Source organism: Lissotriton vulgaris, chromosome 4_1 (genome assembly GCF_964263255.1).
Source record: "Lissotriton vulgaris chromosome 4_1, aLisVul1.2, whole genome shotgun sequence".
Lineage (NCBI taxonomy): Eukaryota > Metazoa > Chordata > Amphibia > Caudata > Salamandridae > Lissotriton > Lissotriton vulgaris.
The window spans coordinates 894164068-894183984 of record NC_141691.1 but is presented as its reverse complement, the minus strand read 5'-3'; positions in this window follow the sequence as shown (position 1 = coordinate 894183984).

Sequence of the window (19917 nt, the reverse complement as noted above, 5' to 3'; positions counted from 1 at the left end):
TTCCATACCAAATAAAGCGAAACTAGCATCAATAGTATGTAGTTTGAAAGACGCGGCTGAGGAATTCAACATTTCATTGATGGATAACAGACGACAATATAACCACTTCAAGTATAAGTTTTATTACATAAAATCTTCAACTTCAAAGCACTCATGTTGATGACCCCCATGCCATTACCTTCATATTCGCTTTTGCACTCGCACCTTGATCGATCTTCTTTATGCCTTCCACTCCTCGCCTGTCTCCTTCTTCTTTTTGTTCCCCTCCTCTGATTCCTCACCAGCTAAATCTTTTCCTCTCTGCCAGTCTAATCCCTAAGATGGCTCTGTCTGGTGATGGGCCCGTAAGCGTTTTGGGTGTCTCCTCCAGAAAGATGGGTCTTTAGCACCCGTATATTTACTTAGTCTACCTGTAAACTTCATCCTGATGTGTATCTTCAGCAGATCTAAGAGACACATTCCATCCCTTGAACCCAGCCCTGCTGTAGCCATTACCCATGACAAAGAAACACTCCCCCTCATACAGTTTTCCTTCTAGCCTCTTACAGTTCACAGAAAGAGACCCCTTTCTAAGTGTGCCATGATGCCATGATGTGTGTTCATATTTAAATTGCAAGAGGGACACAGATCCAGATAAAACCCACTTATAGGCATAGGTTGAATTCAGGGGAGGTGGGGTGACAACATGGACCATTGAGCCCCCGATAACAGGACAGTGTTGTGCCTTTGTCCCATCCTTTGACATCCAACAAGCTCCTATCTACTGTTGGCAAGCTGGAGGGAAGTTACAGCATGGAAAGTGCAAAAAGTAAACAGGGTTCCAGGTACTGTGTTTACTTTTTCTTGCTGTTTCTGCCTCTTGGCCCGAGACCGGTGGTAGCAAGGGCAGTGTGAGGAACACCAAGGGACAATCACAGGGGGTATGCCCCTTAGTACCGCTGCTCCCCTTTAATGCCTCCAATTTATGGCCCTGGTTTCAAGTTTATTTTGTTTTTGGATAGTTAATTAAAACCATTGCTAAAACATCCTTGTTTAAAACCAATAAAAAGCCAAAGAGAGATAAATCATTACAATTTAAAATCACAGTTCGGTTGTGCTAGTTAAAGAAAGTCATTGAGTCGCTGGATGCTGTAATGTGCTTCTCTCAGATTTTCCTAACTCCAGCCCTGCTTGCCCATTTTTTGCATCTTTCAAATGGACTATGCTTATTGCAAGATTTGTCCCTCTGCTGCTGGTAGGCATCCTTAACAAGGTTTCGCTAAGTCCTTTTACCCGTCTGCTGGTCAGCTTGCAGCGGCGGGCTTTGTGGAGCATTTATGGCCATGGGACAGAGAGAAAGTTTGGTGCCAACAAGGACAGCGCAGACCTGAGGCTACCATTTGGTATGAGGTGAGAATGGCACTGTGTTAAATAAACGGGCTATAGGGGTCCAGATGATCAACACCGTGGGTGTATGTCTGTGGTGGCCAATGCTTCGAAATTGGCGCCGAAATCAATTAGGAAAGAGTTGCACATAAGATTTTTGCAAACCACCACAAGAGGCATAACACATATGAAAAGAAGAATTTCACCAGGAATAGTAAGGTTAGCGATATTTGATGTAACATTTTCAGTGCCACAAGTCCTACTTTTGCATAATTTGTCTGATTTGTTCTTTTGTACTGAGTATAGAAAAGCTAGGCTCTTCCCCTGTTGTCTCAGCAACCTGCTATTGACAGGGATCCGAAGCTTTCACTGGTTGCCTTTGCCCCAGAAATCCTGGACTGAAGTGGGCCCTGCACCATGTGTTCCCAACATGTCACAAACGCCAACTGGATTCCTCACCATGCTACCAACACAGGGCCTCACATAACAGCCAAAAAGGCAACCTAGGTATGCTTTGAAGTTCTGGGAGTCCAGTCATTTGAGATGTCATCAGTGATGTCACTGACCATGTCATGAATGATGTAATATATGACGTCATCAGCAGTGCATTGTGGGGGCGCGAGTTATAGTCAGCTGAACTACCTATAACGGTCGAATTTCTATGGTTTTGTATTAGTGAAATGTCCAACTAACTATAATGTCCTTGAAACCTTTGGTTTTTTCAGTGAATTTCTAAGGTTTTTTAATGCTAATTTCTAAATATAACGTGCCTGAAACCTATGTTTTTTTCAGTGAATTTCAATGGTTTTCTAAATGGTAATTTCTAACTATAACGTCCGTGAAACCTATGGTTTTTTCAGTGAATTTCAATGGTTTTTTAAACGAAAAATTCTAATTATAATGTGCCTCAATCCTATGCTTTTTTCAGGGAATTTTCTAAGGTTTTATAAATGCTCATTTCTAACTATAAAATCCATATTAAGTCTCCTTGAATCCTGAGGGTCCCTGGGGGGCAATTACTCCACCAGGTACCTCCAGTAAGCATCACAAAGCTGCGTTGCACAGGTGTTCCTAAGCCATGCATCTTTTTGCACCATGCTGCAAACAGGGCTTCTGGCGCACTGCTGCTTGGACGCTGAAGTCCACTTGTGTCCTGAGGTCCTCCGTTGGGGATCGTGGGGGGGAGCCCCAATGCCCCCACAGTCCCTGCCAGCTCCCCACCTTCTGTGGGAGCTGGCATTGCTTTTCCACAAGGGGAGCTGCTGACATGCAGCTCCCCTTGTGGAAAAGCAATCCTGCTTTGCTTCATTGAAGCAAGAGCAGGTTTCCCTGCTCTCGCTTCAATGAAGCAAAGCAGCGTTTGCAATGACAGGGCGGGAGATGCATGGCTTCTGCCCTGTCATTGCAAACAGCAGTGTCCTGGGGTGGGCACCCTGGGACACTGCAGGAGCCGGCTTTGGGGGGTGGCGGTCGTCCCCAGGGCCATGAAGGGCTCCAGAAGGGGGGCCGTGCGGCTCCCTACCAATGTTTGCAAAACCCCAGGGAGGTGGTGGTCCCTGGGGGTCTGTAACAGAGCCCCGTATTTAAATACAAAGTGCCCCAGGGAGGTGGTGGTCCCCGGGTCAGTGTGGGGGGGCTTGAGTGGTGGCAGTCCACGAGGCCCCACGACTTTAATCATAAACAAGCCCTGGGGGTGGTGGTCCCTGGGTCAGTGTGGGGGGGTGGACCCCCCCAAGCATTATTTGTGAAAGTAGCCCCGGGGAGGTGGCGGTCCCTGGGGCTGCGGGGGCCACACGCCCCCGCCCATAATGAGCATAGCCCTGGGGAGGTGGTGGTTCCCGCTATAAGTTTTTGGCAATGCTCCAGGGACCTGGGCCACCTGGGGGCCCCATTATAATGAAGAGCGGGAGCTTGCGCTTCATTTTTTTATAATTTCGACGGGATTCGCAACCCCAGCGCGAATTCTTCCAAAATTATTTTAAAATATGCTATTTTTGCCCATGGGGGGTACTTGTGGGACCCCCTGAGCAGGCCTACAGGGTCAGGGTGTTTCTACCCTGCCCCCTTTTCTTGTTATTCATCTTTTTGTCACTGTTTTCTTGTGACTCGCTTCTACTGAGTCACAGGATTGCTGTCAACACTTCCTTGTTTGGAGTGTTGGTAGCCAATCACAGTGAAGCTTGTACTCGGGAGGGTTCGCGAACCCACCGCGGCCATAGACATCGAAACGTATTCTTTTTCTAATTTCTCAGGAACTACTGAAGGGATTTACACCATTTAAAAAAAAGGGATCTTTCTGAACGAAGACCTACCTTTTTGCCAAATTTGGTGTAATTCCGTTCAGCATGTTCAGGCTGTAGTTTTGTCTAAAGTTTCCTATGGAAAATAACATGGGGAAAAAGCGTTTTAGGACCCCATTTTTTCTCGCCCCCGCTTGACGATTCACCCAAAACTTTCAAGACAGGAGCTGACCGGATCGCCCCACTAGTTTTGAAAATTTCAGGAAGATTCGTCAACCGGCGCCAAAGTTATTGGGAAAAGAAAAAAACGCTTTTTGAATAGAAACAATGTCCTAACTATAACTACCTACTGGCGACAGGTAATATATATATATATATATATATATATATATATATATAACCTACTGGCCGTCGCCAGTAGGTATATATAGTTAGGACCTAGTTACCATAGGAAATTCCGAACATTCTATTGGGAATAACTTTAGCGCCGATTGAGGGATCTGCCTGTAATTTTCCTTAAATTTGCCTCGCTGCGCTCCGCTCCTTCCCTGAAAGTTTCGGGGGGATTCGTCAAGCAGGGGCCGAGAAAAAAGGGGGGTCCCAAAACATGTTTTCCCCATGTTAATTTCCATAGGGACATTCTGACAAGGCTACAGCTCGAACGGCTAAACGGAATTATACCAGATTTGGCAAAATGGTAGGGACTGCTATGCAGCAGTGCCTTTCGTATGTTTGGTGTAAATCCCTCCAGTAGTTCTTGAGAAAATTGAATTTGAAATTTTTCAAATGGCATTTTCTATGGGACCTTTAGACACGTCTACAGCCCGAACGGCTGAACGGAATTACACCAAACTTGGCAAAATGGTAGGGACAGGTATGCAGTAGTGCCTTTTCTATATTTGGTGAAAATCCTTCCAGTAGTTGTTGAGAAAATGAATTTGAGCAAATTATATATCTATATACGCTCAACATTCTATTGGGAATAACTTTGGCGCCGATTGAGGAATCTGTGTGTAATTTTTCAGAACTTTGGCCAGCTCCGCTCCTTCTCTGAAAGTTTCGGGGGGATTCGTCAAGCGGGGGCCGAAAGGGAGGTCCCACAACGTGTTTTCCCCATGTTAATTTCCATAGGGACCTTTGGACACGGCTACAGCCCGAACGGCTGAATGGAATTACACCAAACTTGGCAAAATGGTAGGGCCTGGTATGCAGATGTGCCTTTGCTATGTTTGGTGAAAATCCCTCCTGTAGTTCTTGAGAAAATTGAATTTGAAATTTTTCAAATGGCATTTTCTATGGGACCTTTAGACACGGCTACAACCCGAACGGCTGAACGGAATTACACCAAACTTGGCAAAATGGTAGGGACAGGTATGCAGTAGTGCCTTTTCTATATTTGGTGAAAATCCCTCCAGTAGTTGTTGAGAAAATTGAATTTTATCAAATTATATATCTATATGCGCTCACCGTACACGCACCGTACGCGTACGGTACCCTTACGTGCGTGAGCGAGTTTCTGATTGGCTGGCAGTCGACTGTCAACATTCCAAACTGTCCAAACCAGGAAGTGTTGGCCACCATCTTGTTTTTCAGGAGAACTGAGGCACAAGAGAGCCCAAAACAAGAGTGGAAAACACGAAAAGGGGGCATGGTAGAGACCCCCCAACCCTCTAGCCCTTCTCAAGGGGTCCCAGAAGGACCCCCAAGGGCAAAAAAAAATAAATCACGGGGTACGCGCACCGTACGTGTAGGGTACGCGTACCGTGCGCATACCCCATGATTTAAAAAATAAATAAAACTGTTTTTGCACTTGGTGGTCCTTCTAGGACCCCCTGAGAAGCACTAGGGGGTCAGGGGGTCTCAACCCTGCCCCCTTTTCGCGTTTTCCACTCTTGTTTTGTGCTCTCTTGTGCCTCACTTCTCCTGAGGAACAAGATGGCTGCTCAGGTGGTCCCAGAAGGATAATAACATATATAAACGTTATCCGCTAATAGAATTAGCATTTACAAACCTTTGAAATTTATTGAAAAAAATATAGGTTTCACGCCTGATATAGTTAGGAATTAGCATTTAAAAAACCTTGCAAATTCACTGAAAAAAACCATAGGTTTCAAGCCTTATATAGTTAGGAATTAGCATTTAAAACAACCTTGCAAATTCACTTAAAAAACCATAGGTTTCAGGACTTATATAGTTAGGAATTAGCATTTAAAAAACCTTGCAAATTCACTTAAAAAAACCATAGGTTTCAGGCCTTGTATAGTTAGGAATTAGCATTTTAAAAACCTTGCAAATTCACTTAAAAAACTATAGGTTTCAGGCTTTATATAGTTAGGAATTAGCATTTAAAAAACCATTGAAATTGCTCCTATATAGTTAGTTGTACTAACTATATTTCGCGCACCCGCAAACCACTGCTGATGATGTCACATATTACATCATTCATGACATGGTCAGTGACATCACTGATGACATCACTTATGACATCTCAAATGAATCAAAAATCGGGTAGGATCTACTGGAATCCGAAAGCAATCAATAAAATGAACACCGTCATTTCTTCCTTTTCACCAAATCTTATAAGTAAAGAAGACGACCCAATAACCAGATATGAAGACATAGTGAAATCAGTTGTGACGACTCTCCATGCAAATATAATCAGCACGAACAAAGGCAAAACCTACCACTGTGGAAAGCGTACAGCCAATTTGTCAGCACACTTAAATAACTTGACCAGAAAGCAATTTTTATCTTTTGTGCCACAAGGAGAAATAAAAAAGCTGAAAATATTTTGTCAACGAAACAAAGTAAAAGGAAAACAAGCCCAAAAGGATCAAAACTGGGTTGACATCCACACTGCAGTAAAAAACGGAAATAGCAAGGCATTCTGGGAACATAGTACCCATATAATAAAGTAAATCTAAGCGTCGCCAGTTCCATTATCTGAATGGGAAAAACAAATTCAAAAATGATATCAATCTAACAATCAAATACAAGCCTCACCCAGCCAGTGCCCCGGACGAAAGGGCCAATCAGATCAGCACATGCTAGCTACTTCATCTACACAGATCACCACCTTTATTAAAACCGCCAGATCATCAGCAGCAAAGGGTGCAGGTAACATTCCGATTAAAGTACTTCAATCAAACCCTGAAGACTGGGGCAAATTTTTAACCCCTCTCTTTCAATACTTTTTTGACACTGGGAATATAACAAAATCCTGGCGAGGGAGTATTGTAGCCCCCCTTTTGAAAAAAAGGCTCTGGATTGAATCCAACCAACTACAAACTGCTCTGCTTGACGCCACTGGTAAGATCTTTGCAGCATGTGTATTGGACTATCTAAAAGACTGGGCATTTTGAAATACTGTGATTCCTGCGACACAGGCTGGCTCCGCCCAAACCACTCAGTCACGGACAACATCGCTATCTTTCAGACTGTCCTTGACAAGTATGTAGACCTAAAATCACAAATAGTTTATTGGGTGCACAGACAGAATATCGAGTTTAAAATGTCGACATACACAAATATTGAGTGTTAAATATCGTGATATGGAAATATTGACAGGAAGAATATCGTGGTCAAGAATATCGACTTGCAGTTAAGAAATGTCATTTTTGAAAATATCAAAGTCGTTAATATCTTTTGCAAAAATATAATTGTTTAAAATATCAATGTTTTAATTAGTGTTATGCATTATAGTATGTATTTTAAAAGTGTGATTTAATTTTTTTGTATAAAAATTTGATTTGTTTTTTAATATATGTGTTACATTTTTAGTAGTTATTGATTTTATCTTAGTTACATTTTGCGTTCTTAAGTTCTGTAGTGGATTGTTGGTTTACAGGGGAATAGGGTGTGACGTAATTTAATTATAATACATTAATGATTATTTTTATGTATAAGCATTTATTTAATTTAGATTTTATAGTGTTAATTATGGGAATTCATTTATTATTAATTATTAATTAATTGGCTGTTAATTATTAATAATTAATTATTCTGAAATTATGTTATTTGTGTCATTTTTTTAGGAGTGGCTTCTGGGTTTATTGGGGAATATGGTGGGAAGTAATTTATTTATAATAAATTCATTTTAATTTTTGATGTATTAGTATTCATTTAATTTAGATTTTATAGTGTTAATTGTGGCAATTAATGTATTATTAGTTATTAATTAATTGGCTGTTAATTAATAATGAATTCATTGGCAATTATGTTAATTGTGTCATTTTTTAGGAGCGGGTTGTGGGTTTTTAGGGGAATAGGGAGGGAAGTAATTTAATTATATTAAATGTATTAATATTTTTTATTTACTATTTATTTAATTTATATTTTATAGTGTTAATCATGGAAGTTATGTTATTATTAATACTTAATAATTGGTTGCCAATTATGATTAATTAAATTGTAATTAATTATGGTAATTGTGTCATTTTTTGTAGGTGTGGGTGGTGGGGTTTATTGGAGAATAGGGTTGAAGTAATTTATTTATAATTAATTAACAATTGTTTGTTAATTATTGCTACTTAATTAATTCAAATTAAAATATGGCAATTGTGTAATTAATTTTTGATGTATGTTGTGGGGTTTATAGTGGTAAAGGGTGGGAAGTAAATTCTTTCAAATGAATTAATAAGTTGTTGTTAATTGATATTAATTTATTAATGTAAAATTAGTTAAGGAAATTTTTTAATGATTTTTAGATATGTGTTGTGGTGTTTATTGGGGTAGAGGGTGGAAAGTGATGTATGTTTAATTAATTAATAATTAGTTGACTATTATTATTAATGTATCAATTGATAAATATTTATGGTAAGTGTTTATTGTTATTTTGTGTGTTTTGTTTTTATAGGCGTAATGTTTGGGGAGTAAATTATATTTTATTTGTTTAAAACAAAAAAATCATGATATTTGTTTAATTGATAAATAATTATGTTACTTATGGAGGTAAGTTTTTTTATTTAAATGTGGGTTGTGAATTGTGTGGTGTAATTGGGTAGTAAATATAAAATATTACATTTATATAATAAATCATGTTTTTGCTCATAAAACATTTCTATTAAACAGTTTTTTGTTTGAAATTATTTTTGCATTTTTTAAAAAGTATTTTTCTAGGTATTATTTAGATCTTTTTAACATTCTAATCTGTTTCTATCTTTTGTAATATTTAAAACTTGTATATATGTTTTATTTTAAAAATCTTTTGTGTTGTGTTAATTTGTTTGTTTTTCATTTTGAACTGACTCAAGTGACAATATTAATTTTTATTTAACACTAAGGAGGGGAGAGGGCTCGAAAAAAAAAAAAAAATTGGAAAAACTGCCCTCACTCACACACAATGTGTGTGACATGCTTCATCATCGGGTCTGCTTACAATACGCCCCGCGTAGCCACGCAAGGGGCGGAGCATAGGGAGGGGTAAACAAAGAAACACTAAAGACAAATACAGATCAACACAGAAGTGACAAACAGTGATCACACCAATAAGTTTGTCCTTAGGGACTGGGTGAGTGATAGACATAAAGTGCAGTTAGGTAGTGATCGTTAAAACTGGCAACTGGATACCTGTAGGTACTTTATTCATGGGTTCCAGGGTCAGGATAAAAAAATGTGAAGGATGGTTAGGTGTTTAGGCAGGAAGTCAAGATCCTAAAACACTCCCCCTTGTACTGCGTTGGTCAACATGTTTCAACCGTATTAAAGTGCCCTCAATTACGTGGGTCACTTTTTTAATTTATAATATAATGTTTTTTTATTAGATTTTATTTTATATGTGTATGTAAATATATATTTAGTTATACATTTTTATATATTTATAAAATTATAAAATAAATTCAAATTAATAGTTTATTATGTGCTTTAAAGGAAATATATATATATATATATAACATTTTATGTATGTATGTTTATTTTTAATAAATTTCTTTCATTAGATTTGTTAAAATGAATACTAAATCTAAATAATTTTTTTAAAGTTAATTGTATTATTTGTACTATTTAATATTCATTTTTATTTATATTTAAAAATAGATATTTTGTACATATATATTTTTTACATCAATATATTTGTTTTGATATTTTTGTATTTACAATTTTAAATATAGGATGTAGTTATTATTTACATCAATATTTTTGCATCAATATTTGTGTATGGCATATTTTGGGAATCGATATTCTATCAGAGAACCAGTTTATTGTGCATGTATTGACTTTCCAACCGCTTTTGTCAGCGTAGATAGGCCAAGGCTATGGAAAAAGCTAGAGAGTCTAGGGATACTCCATGACCTCCTGACAATAATCATATCTTTGCACACAGCAACATGGCGTAGAGTCAAAATGGGGGAGAAAGGGGCCTATCTAGTCCAACCCCTACAATGAATGTTCTGAAACAAGGTTGCCTCCTCGCCCCTTTGTTATTTTCCATCTATATAAGTGACCTACCGGGGTACTTCTCCAAAATTAATAATTTTCACCCTAAGCTAGTGCAAAGTGAAATCCATAACTCAATGTACGCAGATGATATTGTTATATTCGATCATACCCCTATTGGTCTACAAAGAAATTTAGTTAAATTAAATAGATACTGAAAGGAAAGTTTTCTGGTCCCTAACATCTCCAAAACTAAAATTCTACCTTTTACCTGGTCACTGGGAGGCAAACCGATTGAGATAGTGAAAGAATACGTTTATTTGGGCCGAATGTTTTCGTATAACCTATAAAACCCGTCCCATTTTCAGCACCTTCAGCGAATTTTAAATCCATACTGGAGGTCTACAGTATGAAAGTTCCACCCATTTTGTCTTATGTCTTGGAATATATACCTATTAAAACCTGACAACCAATAAAAGTCACCCAATAAGTCCCCGTAGAAGCCTTAAGCCTCGAGCTTTCTTTAACGAGCACATATGCTTGAGCCATTTCTAATATTATACGGTTGGTTTTTAATCTTTCACATGCAACTCCTGGCTTCTTAAGACATATATTAAAACTAGAGACTTTTAGAGAAGATTCAGCACTGCACAATTTTAATAGGAATCTCAAAATTGCCCTCGAGGTATCCCAATGCACCGTTGCACTTTTGCAGGCTTGGTCTCCAATGCATTTGAAGCTTTTTTTAAAACATACGACACTGAGAAAAAGCTTTGCACTAGATAAGGAGCACTAGACTCAATTAAAGTACTTTAAAAATGTGCTGTAAAATGTGTATATGAATCTTCCCAGCAGTGTCTACAGTTTCAGCTAGAACATAGAGTAAGGCACTGTATTTTTCTTCTGCGATTAGGAATTCTTACTTTAAAAGTTTACTCTTCTACATGGAACTACCTTGAACATTCTACAGGTATCTATGATTTGTGTAGCGGAGCTTTTCCACTTAGTTTTTGTTTGTCCAAATCAGACTTGGGGAGAGGCTTGTCAACGTTTCTATAAACCAGATACATTTTAGATATGTTATTTTAACTCAAGATTTAATTACGCTGGCGAGTCTACCCCTAATTAATTTGTTTGTTATAACTTATTTAAGTTTTTTATGAGTTTCTTAAAAAAAATGTAAAGTGTGGATACCTAATAATCATAAACGCATGTACTTGTATTTGTCAATTTTAATCTACTATGCCTATAATTAGTTTTAAAGCAACCCTAAAAGTTTACATCCAATTACCTCATATTATGTACTTGTATTTGTTGACCTCAGTCAAGGTCTGAATCATAGACAATGCATGGGGGAAAACAAATTGGAACCCCACTTTTTCTCAACCCCCACTTGATGAACCACCCTGAAACTTTCCATGCAGAACTAGGCAAAGTACATAAATGTGGGGGGAAACATTTGTGAAGATTTGTCAAATTGTGCCAAAGTTAGTAGCAAAACGAAAAAGCTTCATCTCTGGGAAAAGTTGTTCCTAAGTATAACTACCTACTGGCTATCGTCAGATGGCAATATCTCTTGCGATAGATAGATAGATAGATAGATAGATAGATAGATAGATAGATAGATAGATAGATAGATAGATAGATAGATAGATAGATAGATAGATAGATAGATAGACAGACAAAGTAGATTAAGCAAGGGTGAGGGCCAAACAATAAATAAAAAAACAAATTAAATAAGCTTAACATTTCATTATAAAAAGAAGTGGAGTTGCTCCCCCGAAATCCACTATTTAGAAATATAATATTTTCAAATAGGTTGTTAATTTTAAATATTTTAGATCAAATAAATGTGTTTAAAGGTGGAGGTAGGTTAGTATATAACATTTAGAACAAAGTAATTTTATGGCAAGACCGGAGGCTCATATTATGCTTTCTTATCTTGCTTTAATTCAAATAGCAGCCAAGATAAGCTCTAAAACGACAGTTCCAAGAGGGCCAAGCAAAACAACTGTCCAATGGGAATGCAATAAATCAGAACATCAGAACCAATCAGGCTGTAGCCACGTGTATAACGTCATAACTGACTGCAAACAGTCCTCTTTTCTTGCTGCTCGCAGTCAGATAAGGGCCTTCTTTTTGTTGCTCTGCTGTTTATGCATTTATATACTTATTTCAATGTTACCAATTGTTATTTACTGTTCCTGTTATTGAATGCCTATGTACTGACCAAGTTATTTATTTATTTTTATCTTGCGCTTCTTAGCTCTCAGCTGTTTCCCTCACTCGCGTGCGGCGATATTTGAGCCTACTGCGAGGAGTTCCTCTACTGTCCTTTTGCCCTCATAGCGCGCAACAGTATTCCGACGGCGCTCCCCATTCAAGGTGCCTTCTGCTGTCTCTTTCGCTTATGCGTTTACTTTTGTGTTTAACGCATCGCTCGAAGGTTGCCTACCGTTCCCTTTCCCTCAGAGCGTGCGTCTCCATTCTGATGGCGCTTCTCTCTCGGTGACCTCTCTGAGCCTGGTTTCTCTTCCCTCATTAACTCCTCCTTTTATGGGAGTGTCCTGTGCTAGTTTCTTTCCAAATTCAGCCTCCGGCTCCTCCAGGTCCCTCAGGTTAACCCTTGCTCTACTTTGGTTACTCATTTCTTCAATAATGGAACTTGACAGTTCTTCAGGGTCCGAACTGCATAATGAAGAAGGCAAAGCCTTTAAAAGTAATTTAAGTGCATTTAATAATACTTCTGTGAGGAATGCTGTTGAAGCATCAATGAAACCCTTTTCCAAAGGCATGGAAATCTCTATGCTCAGTATGTTGTCTAAAGCTTAGACCCAGTCTGTGGGGTGTAGCAGAATGAGAAAATTGGTACCCTCTCCAAAAATGCGTCACGCTTGATTAGCGAGGCTCCCTCGCACCAGAATGAGGATTCTGTTCCTCCCAGGCCTCCTTCTAAGGAGAGGTTGTCATCTTCTTCTGATGGAAAAAAAAAAGAAATCAAAAGCTAAACATGTTGAGGTGCCTAAAAAATTGGTGATTTCCACAATTATGGACACAGACGATGCTATGGGTGACGCAGATGACAATTTGTTTTGACGTTTTTTGTAAAGGAAGCCCAGATAAGGCAGCCATTTTATTTTCAAGATATCCATGGATATACAATATATCGATCTACGCTATGTTACAAAAAAGAAGCGTAATGATCATCTTGTCGCATTCATATACCGTTGACAAATGTAAGAGACCGTTTCAGCCAAAGAAAGTCCTATTTACAAAATATACCCATTCATATGCCGCCTTTTACATAGATATGTACACACATATATTACAATTTAAATAAACAAAACTGTCAACTGTAAGTGAGCATGGTGACGGCATGTCTCTATTACTTTTTATTTTAATTAAACAGAAGTACTGTGATGTGAAGCCTTCTGTTTTGAGTTTTTTTACATCTCAGACCCTCCTTCCCCCTTTCTAAGAAACTCAAATCCAACTCCGTTGCATTTACTCCGGTTTTGGAATCTGATGGAGTTCCCATGTTTGATCCTTCCACTAACCGTCATCCCAACTCTACGGAGTGGTTCCCAGCTTCGCATGTTGGTGATTATATTTCAGCCACACTTTGGCTTCCCTTCAACAAGTGAGCCCGATTTAAGTTAAAATCCGAATGTCCCAAACCTTCTTTACCTTCCAACATTACAGTGGTTCCTTCCATCGACCAACCTCTCCTTACCTTTTTCTCAAAATTTGGCAAAGACCAACACTAAGGGGTAGATAAAGCTTGGTCAACCTGCCAGGACAAGCTTTTGGATATAGTGGGCCCTTTGGCTCGCATTTTTGACCTAGCAGAAGCTGCTCGCTTCGAGGGTCATGATTTGAATGCTGAGGACATTTCTTTGTGGGTCCAGCGAGCCTTCTGTCTTTTAGGCAACGCCAACGCGGCTATCACTCACGAACGCTTTAAAGGGCTTCTTATCAAACTTGATCCAAAGCTGGCTAATCTGGCTCCTCTAGATCCCGGCATGAAGGCAGATGGACTTTTGTTTGGGGATTCCTTGGTCAAGGACCTCAGTAAATTTGTCACTACCTTCGCCTCTTTGGATAAGGCTCAACAGTCTATTAAACAAGGGATAGTTACCTCATGTCCTCGACGCTGCTCTCCTGGTTTTACCAAGCAGCAAAATGGCGGCCTCAAGCATGCGAAAATTTCGGATTCGGGAGCGTGTTTTTGGCGTTTCTGAGTGACGGATGACGTCACAGGTGGAAAGAACGCCAAAAACACGCCCCCGAATCCGAAAGAGACAGGCCTTGAGTGACGCCCCTCTCGTTCAATGGCTGGCCTCCATTTAGGAAGCCAGCCAATGGAGGAGAGATGGAGGAGAGAGGCGGGTTCAAGCCCCGTACTAAAAAATATTAAATCTCCGACCGGAGACTGCGCAAGCACAGCCTTTCGGTCCTCGACCTAAAAAGTATTTTCCCCTCTGGTTTTTGGGAGGGCCGGCAGGGGCAGAAGTCGCTCTTCAGGCCACTCCTATCCAAATCAAGGCTCCAGAGGCTCCTTCAATACAAGCTACCAGGAGTACAAACCACTGTTCTACCTCCAGCGAGGTCGTAAACAGAAAAATTTCCGACAAAACAGCAACCAACAAGGTAGGTCTTCCCCCAGTGGGGGGGTGATTTGAAACGCTTTGTTCAAAAATAGCGCACTTTCACCGTAGATCCCTAGGTTCTAAACTCCGTCCAAGGTTATCTTATAGACTTCTACGTGCCACCTTCTCAAACTACTTTGCCTCCTCCTCTAGTTTTTTCGGCAGACATGTCTTACCTCATTGCCGTGGAGATCCAAAATCTTCTCCAAAAACAGGCCATTCTAGTCGCCCCTCTAGATCTGTCAGGGTTTCTCCGTTCCATTTTCCTTGTACGAAAGAAAAGCAAGATAATGCGTCCTGTTATAAACCTAAACTGGTTCAATCAATTTGTGGTGTATCAACACTTCAAAATGGAAACTATCATTCATTTACAAGACACTCTTCGCCCAAACGACTGGATAGACAGGTTAGACTTGCAAGATGCTTATCTTACCATTCCTATTCACGCTTCTCACACCAAATTCCTTCAATTCCAATGGTTAGGCGTCACCTACCGTTTTGCTCCCTTCCATTCGACCTTTCGTCAGCACCATGGTGCTTTACGAAAATCATGAAACCAGTAGTGTCTTACCTACGGTCCCTCTGGATCAGACTGATCTTTTACCTAGACGACATTCTGCTCATGAACTCGACAAGCAGAATCTCTTGTCAGACTTGAACACCACTCGATCTCTCCTTCTGGATCTGGGTTTCCTTCTCAATATCGAAAAGTCTCTGCTCATTCCTTCTCAGAGTATCGAGTTTCTGGGTTTTCTGGTGGACTCGTCCACAGCATCTCTTCTGCTCCCACAGTTGAAGGTCTCAACCATAAAGTCAGAGATTTCTCACATCCTTCAAACCTCTCTGATCTCCCTTAGATCTCTTGCGGGGATTGTCGGCCTTCTCTCTGCTTCCATCCAGGCTATCTTTCCTGGGCCTCTTCATTATCGCGCCCTTCAATGTCTAAAGATTCGGCACCTCCGCTAAGGTCTGGCTTATTCCGGAGTCATTGCTTTAGATCAAGAGTCTTGCGTCGAGCTCCAATGGTGGATAGACCATTTAGATGCTTGGAACGGGCAAACTATCTTCGCTTCGGCCCCAGATCTTGTATTAGAATTCGATGCAAGCCTATCGGGTTGGGGCGCCCGTTGTGGTCCAACATCAACTGGCGGTACATGATCTTGCGAGGAGTCAAAATTGCACATCAATTGTTTAGAGATGCTGGCAGGCTCCTTTGCAATCCAAAGCCTCATGAAAAACAAGGTACGCTGTTCCATTCTCCTTCGCATGGACAATGTTTCTGCGGTCTGCTACATAAACCATCTAGGTGGCACCAAGTTCAAACCTGTAGCAGAGCTAGCAAAGAGTCTTTGAGTATTGCCTTTCAAACAAACTATTGCTCAAAGCAGAGTATCTTCCTGGAGATCTCTACTCCATAGCAGATTGGCATTCTTGCTACCTTCGAGAGTCCAGCGACTGGAAGCTTCTTCTATCGGTTTTCCGATCTCTTTCTCAAAAATGGGGCCCTTTTCATATCGATCTTTTTGCTTCTCACCACAATGCCCAATTGCCTTGTTTCTTCAGTTGGAGGCCGGACCCTCTGGCTTTAGCGATGGATGTGTTTTTCCAGGACTGGTCCCTTCAGCTCAATTATGCCTTTCCTCCTTTTCTCATGATCATGTTCTTTCTCAAATTCGCTGCCAATCGACCTCCCTGATCATAGTAGTTCCTTTTTGACAATCACAGATTTGGTTCCCGTCTCTTCTAGAGATGGCGGTAGACTTTCCGGTTCTTCTCCCTGTCTGCAACTATCTGCTCCTGAACCCCTTAGGCCTTCCTCACAATCTCGTCCTGGACAAATCCTTGCTTCTGTCCTCCAGTCTGTCCCTCCTGGCCTCTTCATTTCGCAAAAAGCTTCTCTCTTTATCAGTAAAGCCTCGGCCCCGGGCACCTCCAAAGCCTACAAGTTCACATGGTCTTTATTGTCAAGCAGGTGTCTGGAAAGACTTATCGATCCCTTTTCAGCCCCTCTAAATCTTGTGGTCAACTTCTTAGCTTCTGAAGCCAGTGCAGGTAAGTCCTGTAGAACGGTCAATATTATATAGATCAGCCATTTCCCTCAATCACTGTCCTATTGATGGCAAGCCTGTTGGAGTTCATCCGCTCATTTGTCGCCTTCTATGAGGAGTATGTTTTTCCAAACCTCCGTAGGCTAAGTATTCTGAATTATGGGATGTTAATTTGGTCCTTAAGTTATTTTCTGATTGGCCTGACAACTCTGCTCTTTCTCTGAAAATGCTCTCTGCCAAACTTACCATGTTACTTTGTCTTGTTTCCATTGAACGTGTTTCAGACGTTAAGGCATTGGATATTTCTTCTCGCCAGTTTTCTCTGACTGATGTTTTGTTTCAAGTTCATAAACGTACTAAAACAAATTTGAATTCTGGGTTTTACCCTCATTTCCCTTCCTGTCCTAAACCATGTGTAGGTCAATGCCTCAAGGTTTACGAACAAAGAACCCCTGATCTCAGAACGTCCTCTCAGTCCCAACTTCTCATTTCTTTTCGCAGACCCCATCTTCCTGTTTCCTCTGCTACCCTGGCCCGTTGGGTTTGGTGGGTCATGTCCCTTGCGGGCATTGACGTCTCCATTTTGGGGCCTGTTCCACCAGGAGAGCCATGGCTTCCAAAGCTTTTTGGGCAGGCTCCGGTTTGGAGGACATTCTGAGATCTGTGGATTGGTTTAGTGATAATGTTTTTCGCATGTTTTATTGCAAGCCACTTGTTTCTGCTATTTCTTTGGTTATTGATATACTTTGAGCAAGCATAATATGAGCCTCCGGTCTTGCCATAAAATGTAGATTTTCCTAGTAATTTATAACGGAAAGTCTTAATTTTTATTAAAGACACAGAGGTGAGTGTTATCCAGCCTCAACCCTTCTACTCTGTGTTTCTCCCTCCCTACAGCGACTCCAGCGTTGCCTCCTGCATCTTCGTGATGGGACTAATAATCTGCAAGAGTGTTCGTCACCTCTTCGTGACGCCTCTTCTTCCGGCTTGACTTCCTCCACTGTGATTCTGCTGTTCGACTATCCTGGTTGGATGTTGGTCATGAGATTTGATCCTAGACTTTAGCGTTTTGTATTGTTTTATTGATTATTCCACTATTTATTGACTCTATCTGAGCTGCTCGCTAGCGAAAAGAGGACTGTTCACATTTAGTTATGACGTTATACATGTGGCTACAGCCTGATTGGTTATGATGTTCTGATTTATTGCGTTCCCATTAGCCAGTTGTTTTGCTTGGCCCTCTGGGGACTGTAGTTTTAGTGCTTATCTTGGCTATTTGAATTAAAGCAAAATAAGAAAGCATAATACTCCCCTCCATGTCTTTAATAAAATTGAGACTTTCCGTCATAAATTACTAGGAAAATCTACATTTGATATACTTAAAAATACAACTATAAGAAAAGAGTTTCATTTGCAAAAAGGAAGAATAAATAATTAAATAAATAAACAAGTGCTTAATAGCGTCAATGTAGCATGTTCCAGGTTTCAAGGTTGCAGTAAAATAAATGTAAAACTTACTGTCACGAGGGAGTGCTGGTGATGTTATTGGCGGTTGATGTAGCAACATCAAACCCTCTCTAACATTACTGCAAGATCTGTAACCTTTATATGTAAACAAGGCCGGACTGGGATCGCAAACCGGCCTTGACAATTACATCCGACTAGCCTCCAGGGGGTTGTGGGGGTCTGACGGAACGCTGCTGCGCTTTTGTTCTAAGGGGTCGATTATGCAGCACTGCCGCAAAACCGGACCCCAGCAACAAAAACAGCCCCCACTCTTCTGGCCCACCGGGGAAACACCTGGTGCCCACTACGGCCAGTCCGGTCCTGTTTGTAAAGAAGTGACAATAGAAAATGCAGTCATTCCCCTCACTCTCTGTCACATTCCTTGCTATACTGCTTTCAATCACACTGTCTAACTTTACATCCAGATCCCTAGGTGGCTTAAATTGGAAGTCCGATCTGTCTGTTGAGACTTTAGGTTCTTGGGTTCAGGGGCATTGTGAAGCCCCCGCTGTAGTAGCTACAACTGGGGTGGGGTTCTTTGTGGCCCTCTTCTGTCTACAACTCAGCAGACAACCTCTCATAAATAAAAATATAAAGGAATCAAAGCCTCAGCAGGAGGGCAAACAGGAGCAAGGAAGAACGAAAGATGGGTAGATAGAAAGGGGAAGAAAGAAGCAACATTAAATGGAAGGAAGGGTGAAAGGATGGTAGGAGGGTGATAGGAAGGTTGGATAGGTGGGTGGATGAATGTTTGGGTAGATGGATGAGTTGTTAAAGGATGAGCGGAAAGATTAATGGATGGGAGGGAGGGAGGAAGGGAGGGAAGGGAGGGAGGGAGGGAGGGAGGGAGGGAGGGAGGGAGGGAGGGAGGGAGGAAGGAAGGAAGGAAGGAAGGAAGGAAGGAAGGAAGGAAGGAAGGAAGGAAGGAAGGAAGGAAGGAAGGAAGGGAGGGAGGGAGGGAGGGAGGGAGGGAGGGAGGGAGGGAAGGAAGGAAGGAAGGAAGGAAGGAAGGAAGGAAGGAAGGAAGGAAGGAAGGAAGGAAGGAAGGAAGGAAGGAAGGAAGGAAGGAAGGAAGGAAGGAAGGAAGGAAGGAAGGAAGGGAGGGAGGGAGGGACGGAGGGAGGGAGGGAGGAAGGGAGGGAGGGATGGAGGGAGGGAGAGAGAGAGAGGGCACCTGCTTCGCTTGCTTGGCGCCATCAGGGCGTTGGTTCAAAGTGCAGGTGTCTTCATTTTCTAGGCGTTCCCTTTGCATTGGGCCTAATGCTATATCCACAATGCTCATCCCTCATTCATCTATCCTTCTCCCTCCAGCCCCTTCATCCTGATCTTGCCCAATTCTGATGTGCTTTGAGGCGACATAAGGATCCCGAAAAGCACTATACAAATTACTAACACAACGTCAGAAGACATGGATACGGGACAGACAATGCGAAAAACGTGGTAATGAGGTGGCAGGTGTACAGTAAAATACAAGGCTGCTCCTTCAAGCGATGGTCTAGTCTGCAAAAAAATCAACACATCCAAGAACATCCACTTACCAGAAAGCCCATAGCGCTACGAGGCCAGAGCTATGACAGAAGCGTTCTATACAAATACAAACTCATGTCATATAGATTTTCTGTTTGCTTGTCTGCTTTGTATCGAAAGGTGTTGTGTATATTTGCTATGTTTGTGTTTGCTCGGTGTGCATATTGTTTTTATATTGGTTTTTTTTAAGTGTGCATATTTTCTTTGTGT